General features: G+C 39.9%; 1 protein-coding gene across 1 annotated transcript in view; it reads left to right on the top strand.

Moving 5' to 3' along the window:
* Positions 1-12,480, top strand: part of prr16 (proline rich 16) — a 187,523-nt gene extending 175,043 nt beyond the window's left edge. The window contains exon 4 of the mRNA XM_078397016.1: positions 11,047-12,480. The gene's annotated coding sequence lies outside the window, so the exon portion shown is untranslated. The remainder of the gene's footprint in view (positions 1-11,046) is intronic.
* The last annotated feature ends 448 nt before the right edge of the window (positions 12,481-12,928 follow it).

Raw genomic sequence — 12,928 nt, 5'->3', positions numbered from 1 at the left:
GTATAGTCAGGGAATGAAGATACTAGCATGGATAGGAGATTGGTTGACTGGTAAAAAAAACAAAAACATAGAAACATAGAAAATAGGTGCAGGAGTAGGCCATTCGGCCCTTCGAGCCTGCACCGCCATTCAATATGATCATGGCTGATCATCCAGTTCAGTAACCTGTACCTACCTTCTCTCCGTACCCCCTGATCCCTTTAGCCACAAGGGCCACATCTAACTCCCTCTTAAATATAGCCAATGAACTGGCCTCAACTACCTTCTGTGGCAGAAAATTCCACTATTATTTTTTTTTCTACCTTGTGGTAGAAGGCAGAGAGTGGAATAAAGGAGCCCTTTTCTGGTTAGCTGCCGGTGACTAATGGTGTTCCGCAGGGGTCAGTGTTGGGTCCGCAACTTTTCTTGTTATATGTTAATGATTTGTGGCTTTGTGGCCAAGTTTGTGGATGATACGAAGATAGGTGGAGGGGCAGGTAGTGTTGAGGAGGCAGGGAGGCTGCAGAAGGTCTTGGACAGGTTTGGAGAGTGGGGAAAGAAGTGGCAAATGGAATGCAGCGTAGCAAAGTGTACAGTCATGCACTTTGGTAGAAGGAATAAAGGCATGGACTACTTTCTAAATGGGGAGAAGGATTCAGAAATTGGAGGTGCAGGGAAACTTGGGAGTGCTGGTACAGGATTCTCAAAAGGATAATTTGCAGATTGAGTCAGCGGTAAGGAAGGCAAAAGCAATGCTAGCATTCATTCCAAGTGGACTAGAATATAAAAGCAAGGATGTAATGCTGAGGCTTTATCAGGTGCAGGTGAGGCCATATTTGGAATATTGTGAGCAGTTTTGGGCCCATATCTGAGGAAGGAGCAAAGGATCTCCTGGCTTTGGAATGGGTCCAGAAGAGGTTTACGAGAAGATCCCGGGGATGATTGGGTTAACGTATGAGGAATGTTTATAGACAATAGGTGCAGGAGTAGGCCATTCGGCCCTTCGAGCCAGCACCGCCATTCAATGTGATCATGTCTGATCATTCACAATCAGTACCCCGTTCCTGCCTTCTCCCCATATCCCCTGACTCCGCTATCTTTAAGAGCTCTATCTAGCTCTCTCTTGAAAGCATCCAGAGAATTGGCCTCCACTGCCTTCTGAGGCAGAGAATTCCACAGATTTACAACTCTCTGACTAAAGGCTCTGGGCCTGTATTCGTTGGGGTTTAGCAGAATGAGGGGGGATCTAATTGAAATCTACCAGATAATGAAAGGGCTAGATAGAGTGGATAAGGAAATTATATTTCCAGCAATGAGAGAGTCTGGGACAAGAGGGCACAGCCTCAGAATAATAGGACCTACCTTCAAAATGGAGACGAGGAATTTCTTTATCCAGAGGGAGGCAAATTTGTAGAATTCATTGCACAGATGACTGTGGAGGCCGACATTGGACATTTTAAGGCAGAGATTGATAGGTTCTTGATTAGGAAGGACTTTTAAGGTTACGGGGAGAAAGCAGGAGAATGGGGTTGAGAGGAAAAAATAGATCAGACATGATTGAATGGTGAAGTAGACCCGATGGACTGAATGGTTAAATTCTGTTCCTATGTCTTAAGTACCTTTAAGTGCTCACCTTTCATTGACAGTTACATTGGAATTGTTAGAAGCTGTTTTCAATTCAGACTATTCTCATTAATAATTGCACAGATTTCGTGCAAGCTCCACACGCAGATATCCTTATGCATCTTTCTGGGTTTAAAATACCTAATCCTATTTCAAACAATATATTTCCCAATACCATGTGTTTCGTGGGACACTTAAATTAGCATTAGAATAGTGGTTTAGTGATGGTTCAGAGTAACACAAAATGGTTTAGATGGTTTTGAGTAACAGTAAATGTCAATGTCAATCCAATTTTTAAACGGAGTACAATGTGCTGGAATGACTGCAATATGTTTAACTTTACAAACTTGAAATTGGCAACACTTTCCCTACTCGCATCCACTCCCTGTCCACTCTGAGTATAAGAATCAGGAAGTCATGTTGCAATTTTACAGGGTTTTGGGTTTAGGCCACATTTGTAGTATTGTATGCAATTCTTAAACTCCATTACAGGAAGGAGCTGGAGACTTTGGAGAGGGTGCAGAAGTTGTTTACCAGAATGCTTCTTGGATTAGAGGGTATTCGCTATAAGGAGATGTTAGACAAACACAGATAGTTTTCGCTTTGAGCACCGGAGTCTGAGGAGAAACCTGACGGAGGTATATCGAATTATAAGAGACATAGATAGAGTAGAAAGTCAGAACCTTTATTTCCAGGATGGAAATATCAACAAACAGAGGGCATAGTTTTAAGATGAGAGAGGCAAATTTTAAGGAGATATATAGGACAGGTTTTTTTACACAGCAGATGGTTGCTGCCATTGGTGGTGGTAGAGGAGCTTTTAAGAGCTTTTAGGTAGGCGCATGGATGTGCAGAGCAAGGAAAAATATGTATTGTGCGGACAGAGGAGATTAGTCTAACTTGGCATCAACAGCATAGGACTTTGTGGGCGGAAGGGCCTGTTCCTGTGCTGTATAAATCTGTCTTTGTTGGCAAATGTAAATTGTATTAATAACATAACCACTTGCACTTACAATTTAGTATATAGGAAATATAGCAGGCTCTGGATTTGGTCCCCTTCATTTTCCATCATCACACATAATGTGTTTTGATCATCAATTGCATTTGTCATTTTGTAGCTTTCAGCTACATAACAAAATAGTGCTGCTCTAATTAAAATGCTCCTGACCCTGCTCGGTCACACACGAACCATGCATTTAAAATGCTCCTGACCCTGCTCGGTCACACACAAACCATGCATTTAAAATGCTCCTGACCCTGCTCGGTCACACACAAACCATGCATTTAAAATGCTCCTGACCCTGCTCGGTCACACACAAACCATGCATTTATCTTCAAAGCTAAAACATTTTGTGCAGCACTTCATGTCTCCCTATTCTGTTCCAAAATCATATTATCGGGGAGCATTGGGGCTCAGCTGCTGAGATAATTCATTATGTACCATTACAGCCTAATTTAAATAATGCATTTCATAAACATCTAGACATCAAAAGAAGATTTCCACTTTTCATTATTTGATGCAAAATTATAGAAGTGCTTTTTTTGCAATTGTGATTTTCCAACTCCTGACAGACAAACCAGGATCTCCTGTTGATTATATTTTGTGGAAAGTTTTGAAAATATTTTTCAGCTCTGTATTAATTTTCTGAAGTGTTACTGACTTACACATCTCTGTGGACACTAAATTGTAATTGAGCCAGGGGTCACACCCTGAGATTGACTAAAACAGGCCTCGTAGCATTGCTCTATAAGGAGGTGACTACAGGCAGTGGTTCTGCCTACAGAAGGCAAATGTGAAAATATGTTTAGGAAGGAACTGCAGATGGTGGTTTAAACCGAAGATAGACACAAAAAGCTGGAGTAACTCAGCGGGACAGGCAGCATCTCTGGAGAGAAGGAATGGGTGACGTTTCAGGGGGACAGGCAGCATCTCTGGAGAGAAGGAATGGGTGATGTTTCAGGTCTCCCATTCCTTCTCTCCAGAGATGCTGCCTGTCCCGATGAGTTACTCCAGCTTTTAATGTCTATCTTCGGTGAAAATATGTTTGATTGGTTGATTGAATGAATGAAATAGTATGGATACAGGCCCTTTGGCCCACGAAGTCAACGTGAATTATCGATCACTTGTTCAAACTCGTTCTATGTTATCTCATTCTTGCATCTAGTCCCACCACACTTGGGGGCAAATTATAGAGGCAAGTTAACCTACAAACCTGCATGTCTTTGGACAATGGAAAGCAAGCAGAGCACTTCAGGGAAACTCAGGTGGTCACATGGAGAACATGCAAACTCCACACAGACGGCAACTGAGGTCAAGATCAAAACCAGGACTCTGATGCTGTGAGGCGTTGGAGAGACTTGCTTGAGTCTCCCTCCCTCATTCCATTAAGTCCTAAATGTCGACCTAAAAAAATGTTGTGTCTTTATTTATAAATTTACGTTCCCATTGTCTAAGAATCTTAGATCAGCAGGAAAAAAAAAGATCAATTCCTTCCAAAATCTTTGGGGAAAACTGCCCTTTTTAACTTATTCACAGGATGTATGCTTCACAGACAAACACAGACTTAATTCACAGACATTATTGCCCAACTCACACTTTAAGCCTTGGAGCATTAGTAAGATTCTGGGGAATCTGTGCCATTTCAAGGCCAGTGTATCCCAATGAAAGTAAGGTTTTGTACAGCCTCTGCAAAATCCAGTGCTCTTTTATATTCTCGCCTTGTAGCAAAAAAGAGTAGAATTGCATTGTCTTGTGTTTGTAGGTTCTTTTGTGTTGCAGGTTGCGCAAACAGAAGCAGAGCTATTTAAAGCAGTAGCTCTCAACTAATATCCATACCACAGGTTCCTTCAGTTCTTACATTTACTTCTGTGTTTATATGCACTTAGGTTGGTAATGTCTACTGCATTTAGTGATCTATGTGCGTGAATTCCTGAATCTTGAGTTCTAGAGTTCCTAGATTTCCATCATTTAAGAAAATACTTGGAGTTTTTTCTCCATCCAACATGGAGGGCCTGACACCTGCCTCGACTGTAATCCTCGACTCACTGACTTAATTTATCAATGTCTCTTTGTAATTTTATGTTGTGGTCCTCAGTACTTACAAAACCACCAATCTTTATGTGTTTGGCAAGCTTGGATAAATGGCCCTTCATTGATTTATTTAAGTCATTAATAAATATGTTGGATAGTTGGGGCTCCAGCAAAGATTCTTGTCAGACAATACTAGACACTTTATCTATTTCAAATACATACCCATTATCCCTGCTCTTTGTGTTCTATTGCTTAATCAATCTCCTAACCAGGTCAATAATTTGCTTTCAGTTCCATTGACTCTGATTTTAGCTAACATTTTCTCATGCGGCATCTTCAAAGCCATGTAACCAATATCCCTAGTTGTTAACCGTACACCATTACATTTGCACAGTCAAAAAAAATAAAGATCTATCAACCTTCACAAATCCTGTCTCTCTCCCGTCAGCTCATATTTTTTCCCAGGTCAACATAACCCTTCAAAATGTCCTTAGTTTGGGAGCAGTCATACTAAATAGGAATATTGTAATAATTTTCTGGTTCTACTTCCTTCTCTGAACTATTTAAATCTGCAATTTCCCTATTTAGTATGACTGCTCCTGAACTAAGGGAATTTTGAAGGGTTATTGCAGAAACCATAACTTATTCACCTACTCCTTTTAAAACCCTGGATCAGAAACTGAAGTTGTGATAGATATGTTAGTTTTTAGTGTTATTATTTTATTTTAGTGTTATTGTCTGTTTTCTGCTCATGCTAACAGTGAGCTCCACTTCTTGATTAATTCCCCAAATGTCAGGAATATCTTCTTGCCCCCCAAACATATTTCAATAAGTCTTCCATTTCCTTATTTTCATCAACAGTCTTACCAGCATTAGTTTTCAAATAACTCGTTGGTACTTATTTACTTGCAGTGTAATTGTGGAACCTTCTTGAGTTAATCATAATTGCTTTCCAGTTTTCATTTCCACTCCTGTTTGCCTCTCTTACTATCTTTTTTGTATTTTGTTGCAGACGTTTTAAAATAGATCTTTCCCAGGCCCTTGGATCAATGCTACACTGCAAATTTGCATACTCTTTCAATTAGTTTCATTTATCTCTCTCTCTTTTGCTATTTAATTCTGTAAATAAAGTTCTTGTCCCAGAAGGGGACACTACACTGGTGCGGTGTTAATTAATATGCTGAAGACCTCCACTAGTTTCCACAAGTGGGAGAGTCTAGGATTAGAGGTCATAGCCTCAGAATTAAAGGATGTTCTTTTAGGAAGGAGATGAGGAGAATTGTCTTTAGTCAGAGGGTGGTGAATCTATGGAATTCTTTGCCACACAAGGCTGTGGAGGCCAAGTCAGTGGATATTTTTAAGGCAGCGGAAGATCGATTCTTGATTAGTACAGGTGTCAGAGGTTATGGGGAGAAGGCAGGAGAATGGGGTTAGGAGGGAGAGATAGAATAGCCATGATTGAATGGTGGAGTAGACTTGATGGGGCGAATGGCCTAATTCTACTCCTATTCCTTATGACCTTATGACCTCCCCACAGTAACTGTATTTTTACCGAATAACTCCATGCAGTTTCATTCCATAAAGTTAAGAACTTATGATTGTGTAATGTTTCTTCTTTTGAAACACAAACATTGAAATGGTTCAAATTAGCATTAATGTTCACTAATTATTCCTTCATATTATAATCCAAGCTTGGCTCTATATATATTTTTATTGAACTTAGAATGACCTGCATGATATTTTGGGTCTGGAAAATATTTCTTCAAAAGCTATCTTAAGGGCACTCAAGAGATTTATTGGCCTAGATATTGTTTTCACACCAGGAAAGGACATTGAATGTGTAAAGTTCTTTGAGTTAACCTTGTACAAGGGTTTTCCACTGTAAAACTCTAATGGACATGCAACCCAAAATGTAATGTGCAATATTGCATTGCATACTCTGTTTTGAGCACAATGGTTTACAGTGCTCAAAAGTCTTTACATTGCACGCTCTTTCACTTTGAAACTGAGAGGTTGTAGCTCTGTATGTTAAAGAAGAATCTTTGGCAAGGTATAGGGGTGAGTGGAAGAATGAGGCTTGGATCTTCATGTGTGCAACTATCAGAACAGCATGGGTTGGACTTGAGCATTGAATGAGGATATAACCAAGTGGTAACAGGGAGATTAGGATTGCAACTTGATGGTGTGAGGGAGTAATCAAGGTTTTCAGTTTTTTTTAGTTTAGTTTATTGTCATATATACCAAGGCACAGTGAAAAGCTTTTGTCGTGTGCTAATGAGCCAGGGGAAAGACAAAGCCAGGGGATAATAATCAAGCCGGTCACAGTGTACAGATACATGATAAAGGGAATAACATTTAGTACAAGATAAAGCCAGTAAAGTCGGATCAAAGATAGTCCGAGGGTCTCCAATGAGATAGATATTAGTTCAGGGCTGTTCTCTAGTTGTGGTTGGATGGTTCAGTTTCCTGATGACAGCTTGGAAGAAACTGTCCCTGAATCTGGAATTATCTTTAGGCTATGGTTTGATAGTAATGGATTTGATACAAACGCATAATGGGAGCTCAGTATTTGGAATCTAAATTCCTATCTTAAGGTGATGCCAGATATCAATCTCCATGCACATTGCCTGGTCCCCTTCAAATTTCATGGAAGCAGGCCTCATACTCATAGTGAAAATCTACTGCTACACTAGTGGGCGATTGTAACTGGATGTAATACAAAGTTTTAAAAAAAGTTCTACTTTGACATGCACTGCCGAAAGAACTAATTCAGTGATGTGGTTGCATTCATTGTGCTCTGCAAAAGATCAATATCTTACTCATTCTACTCATCCCAATCCAAATAAACATCTCTGATTCAAACAACTTTGTTCTGAATCATGAGATACAAGAAACTGCTGATGTTGTTTTACAAAAAAAGTAGCAAAGTGACTCAGCAGGTCAGGCAGTGACTCGGGAGAACAAGGATAGGTGGCCTTTTGGGTCAGGACCCAACTTCAGGCTTTGAAGACCTGAAACATCACCTATCCATGTTTTATAGAAATGCTGCCTGACCTGCTGAGTTACTCCAGCAGTTAGTTTTTTTTTTTGTTTTGATTCTTTTTTTCTCTGTTTCTGAATTAATGCATTCTACCACTTTATTGCTTCTAGCAGGAGCTCCTTTGACACCTGCACTCACAGTTTGAAGCCAAAAGGCGAACTCTGTGGATTTTGAAAACCTGGCATAAAAGTAGAAAATGCAAATTCAACATTGCAGGCCTTATTTGTGCAGATAAATCCATCTCTTCTCAGTAGCTCTAACTGTATCATACTGAAGGATCACCAAATTCACTGAAATCCATTTCAGAGTGCAATGCACTGGCCTAATATACACCATGTTTGGTGCTGCCTTCTGGGGTTGAATTTTCAACAGACATCATGTTGCATAAGTATCTGACTAGTTTTAGTCTCTTGTTTGTCAAATCTATTGATTGCATTCCTGAGACTGATTTCTAATTAGTGGCTCAGTAGTGGCTACTGTGTCATACATTCCAGGGCATATTTGAGGATCGAAATTCACTGTATTTCTCAGGTATTTATTCACAAAATGCTGGAGTAACTCAGCAGGTCAGGCAGCATCTCAGGAGTGAAGGAATTTCTCAGAATATTTGCATTAATATGTAACATTATGTTTGGACAAAAGAGTTTAACCAGGTCTTCTCTCCTGTTGTAGATGATTTAATCATTATAATAGAAACAAGGAACTGCAGATGCTACAAAAGGACACAAAATTCTGGAGTAACTAAGATGCTGCTTGACCCGTTGAGTTATTTGATGCACTTTGTGTCTTTAATAATTTTAGTATTCCCTTTCCCTTGGGTAAAAATGGTAAAGCTTGTGAATAGTACAATAAGTTGCCCTTGAGCTCTATCCACAGCAATGTTTCCCAACCTCAATCTATTCCAAGTCTTTATACCAGCTTCTATATATTTTTCTCTAGTTGCTCCTTTCTCCCAACTATGGTCAGGTTAAGCTCATCCCTAAGGTAATGCCCACAACCTCAACGTCCCCCCAACCATTTGGACCTGGACTCCACCTCCTAGTGGGCCTGAGACTCCAGTCTCAAGGAGTTATCCCTTTGAAATCCCAGCTCCTGAGGCGCTAACAGCCTAAAGCTCTTCCCTCTAAGATTACAGCCTCAGCCTGTAATCCTTGTGATCGCAACACAGACACTCCCCTGAGATGTTAGTTGAATTGAGACTCCAGTTCCTTGAGTTTCCAGCGATTCTCCACCCCTAAAACCAACCATCACTTAAATCCACTGCCCTTGATACTGTGATCCTGAAGGTGACCTCGGAGACTCTGGCCCTGAGTATTCCCAGCCCCAAGGTTTTACTCTTCAGACTTGTACTTCAGATGTTCCGGCACCTTTGATGGTGGGTTCTTGGGACATCTTTGTCACTTGCTGCAGATCAAACTAAAGTCTGGATTAAAATAACTCTTGGCATCAAAAACAATAGATTTGCTGACATTTCGGGGGTTTGTTAAAAAGACGGTTGAATGCAATCGCAATTGTATTGTCTTTATTTTTGAGCCTTTGGGAATTTCTGCAAACTGCAAACCTCATTGTAATGTCAAAAGGCTGTCAGTAATGGCCTACTGCTGGTATTTTAAAGTTTTCATTCAGTTGTGTAGCATAGCTTGCACAGCTTTAATGTTATCCCAACATCTTGTCATCAAGGGAGCAATACGTTTTCAGAAATATTCAAATTGATAAAATGTTACTACGGGAAGCTTAAAATTCAGGCAGAAGATTTTCTCTACAAATTGAATAAATACAGAAATGGTAGCCTTTATTTAAAGTAATCTACTCAACATGGTGCTATAAAGACTATAAGAAAAGTTAGAATTTGTAGTAATAGCTGTTGAATTGAAAAAAACTGTTAATCATCCTAAAGGCTAAACTAATCCAAAACCCTTTAAATATAAAAAAAATGTCATGGGATAGAAAGTGAACTGTTGCTGATTTGTTGAGTTTACCCTGCTAATTGCTTCTACTAATTTCGGAAGATAGCAAAATTATCACAGCACTGAAGGGGCCATTCAGCCATTATAAGACTATAAGATGTAGGAGAAGAATTAGGCCATTCAGCTCATCGTATCTATGCCATTCGATCATGACTCTCAACCCCATTCTCTTGCCTTCTCCCGTAACCTTTGATGTCCATGCCAGTCTGAAGAAGGGTCTCAACCCGAAACATCACCCATTCCTTCTCTCTAGAGATGCTGCCTGTCCCGCTGAGTTACTCCAGCATTTTGTGTACATCTTCGATTTAAACCAGCATCTGCAGTTCTTTCCTGCACAAGACCTATTGATCCGGTTTTAAAAATGCCAATGTCTTGGCCTCCTTGCAGCTAGTCCCACACCCACATCCTCTCCCCAGAGCTCCGCAAGTTCTTTCCTTTCAGGCAATTATAGAGATCCCTTCAGAATGCTTCAATTGATAACTACCTCAGGCACTGAACACCAAGCTATAGTTATTCACTTTTTTTCCTCACATTCTCCTTTGATGTATTGAGTTGAAGTCTAGGGAGTAGTTGCTTCAGGATACAGGGTCTCAGCACAATAAACATTGGTTGGTTGTTTGCTTCTAACCTTGGGCTCAATGAATGAGATGACATACCTGAGACAATGAATGAGATAGCGGCATGGTGGCGCAGCGGTAGAGTTGCTGCCTTACAGCGAATGCAGCGCCGGAGACTCAGGTTCGATCCTGTCTACGGGTGCTGTCTGTACGGAGTTTGTACGTTCTCCCCGTGGTCTGCGTGGGTTTTCTCTGAGATCTTCGGTTTCCTCCCACACTCCAAAGACATACAGGTTTGTAGGTTAATTGGCTTGGTAAATGTAAAAATTGTCCCTAGTGTGTGTAGGATAGTGTTAATGTGTGGGAATCGCTGGGCGGCGCGGACCCGGTGGGCCGAAAGGTCCGTTTCCGCGCTGTATCTCTAAATCTAAAAAATCTAAAACCTGCTGGTGATGAGCATAGAAAAAATGATCATCTATTAAGATTATAGCCCTTTATAGTTGCTCCAGGCTGTTAAACAAATAAGGAAATCCATGAAAAAAGATAAAGTGCTGGAGCTACTCAGTGGGCCATGCAGCATCCCTAGAGAATACAATTCAGGTCAGGACCTCTCCCCACCCCAGGCGTCACCTGCCCATGTTCTCCAGGGATGCTGCCTGGTCTGGAGTTGCTCCAGCACTTAGTGTCTTTTTTTGTAAACCAGCATCTGCAGTTCCTTGTGTCTCCAAGAAATCCATGAATATGTTACGACAATTGTTTTAATTCTTGTCCTTGTCTTTTCTGTGATAACCAATTCATTGCTGAAAGTTTGAATTGATTACAATCGCAATTTATTTTCTCTTCCTTTAGCTCCTTAGGACTGGAAGGAAATATAAACATTTTGAAGATATGTCAGCTATTCCTAGCTTGGTCAAAGCCGCACTGTGACTTTAGCAAATGAGAACACCTGATCTACAACAAGCAGAGTACAGCAGCTGACCCTGTGGAATCGCAGTATCATTAATGCCAGTGTGATCTGGATCAAATCGTCTCTAGCCACTCTCCGCATAGCCCGAAGCTTAACCTGAGCGACTGCCGCAATCCACCGTTCAATTTGCTTCAAATCACAACAAAAGCCTGAAGTAAAGCTCTCAGATTGTTTTTTGCCCCCTTTTCTTCACTTCTGATACCTTGAGAAGATCAGTGCTAATATAATCAGTTGCCGGAACACTAATCTCCACAATTTCTTAGAGAACTAATCCAGCCTTCTCATTCCTTGCGTAAATAAAATGACATCAAATTGCTAAAGCTATTGACAAGTTAAATAAAAACCTGCAAAGGCCAGTTGATATATATTTTTATCCCGTGTGGAACAGAGGATGTGTTTACATGAGAGTGAATCAAATGATGTGGTGAAAATAAAAAGAAGTGGCAGAAGCAGTTTACTATTCCCAGGAAGGCATCATTTCTCCTGACGTCTTGCATCTTGAACGGACAGCGAACAGAAGAAGAAATGTCGATGGCAATACCGTCTCCTCACCATGTCCCACCCCCTTGCCTCCATCACACCAGGTGAACATTCAAGAACATAAACCTTTTGCCGTCACTCAGATACTGCATCCCAATGATCTTCTAGTATTTGCACTGTCACTTTCATTCCAGGCGATAATGTGCGTAGTTACTTGCACAGATGGCCTCTTGAGATCTGCAGTCTGGCATGCAGAATCTTGCAGGGGTTTACCAACTTAAAGAATATGATTTGCACTTGAGTTCAATTCCAGTGGGTGATATCCTTATATATACAAAAATATGGCCGTCATTCCTCCTCCTTTATGAAATGAAAAGGAACCTCAAAGCCGCACAATGGACATTGGAACAAATTACATTATCTACCCACGTATCACAAACCAGACCTTATGTGGTACACGAAACAATTGATGATCTGGGAGAAAAATCCATCGATGTTTTAAAAAAGAAACTGTAACATTTTCCCAGTAACTTGGAATGCATTTGTTATTTTAAATGGAATCTAGTGGCTTTATACAACCAATGGAACCAGGAATTTGGAAAGGATGCACAGCTATCGACGAGCAAAGCACTTTAGTTACAATTTTTAATTTTGTATTTTTATAGCCAACATCACTTACCCTTGTTCGGCAGTCATATAAAGACTTCAATGTTATCCATCATACTAATCTTTATGTATTATTATTTGCAAGCAGATAACTGTTTTACTTTTAATAAATAAAACCTAAGAAAGTAATGTATAGATTTTAAATAGGAGGCTGCAAGATATATTTCTTCTATTCATAAAAAATGCAAACAATGTATTTTGTAATTATTAGAGTTTTGAACTTTAAAAAGGTTATTTTATTATTAAAGGCCTGCTTTATGATATTAGTTAAGCGCCAAGTAACAGAAAGAACAATTTTCATACACTTTCTTAAATCAGGACTGCTTGTCATAAAAAAGAATAAGAAAAAAAATAAAAACATAATATCTATACACTTTATATGAGTAATCAGAAATACTGTTACCAGATATTATTCATCTTTTGGTTGCTGCATATACATTTCTCCATGTTAATCAAGTGGGAAACCCAACATTACTTGGTTTGCAATAAAACTAGTACAAAGGGAATGTTTGCGAGTTGGATTCTTTCAGACGTTTAATCTGAGTGAGGTTTATCTACAACCTGATTGTGTTTATAGAAATGATCCATGTGAGTTAAGGTGTAATCAATGAAGTATCT

Source organism: Rhinoraja longicauda, chromosome 3, assembly GCF_053455715.1.
Source record: "Rhinoraja longicauda isolate Sanriku21f chromosome 3, sRhiLon1.1, whole genome shotgun sequence".
Lineage (NCBI taxonomy): Eukaryota > Metazoa > Chordata > Chondrichthyes > Rajiformes > Arhynchobatidae > Rhinoraja > Rhinoraja longicauda.
Note: the sequence above shows the minus strand (reverse complement) of the source record. Positions and strands in the feature narration are given on the sequence as shown.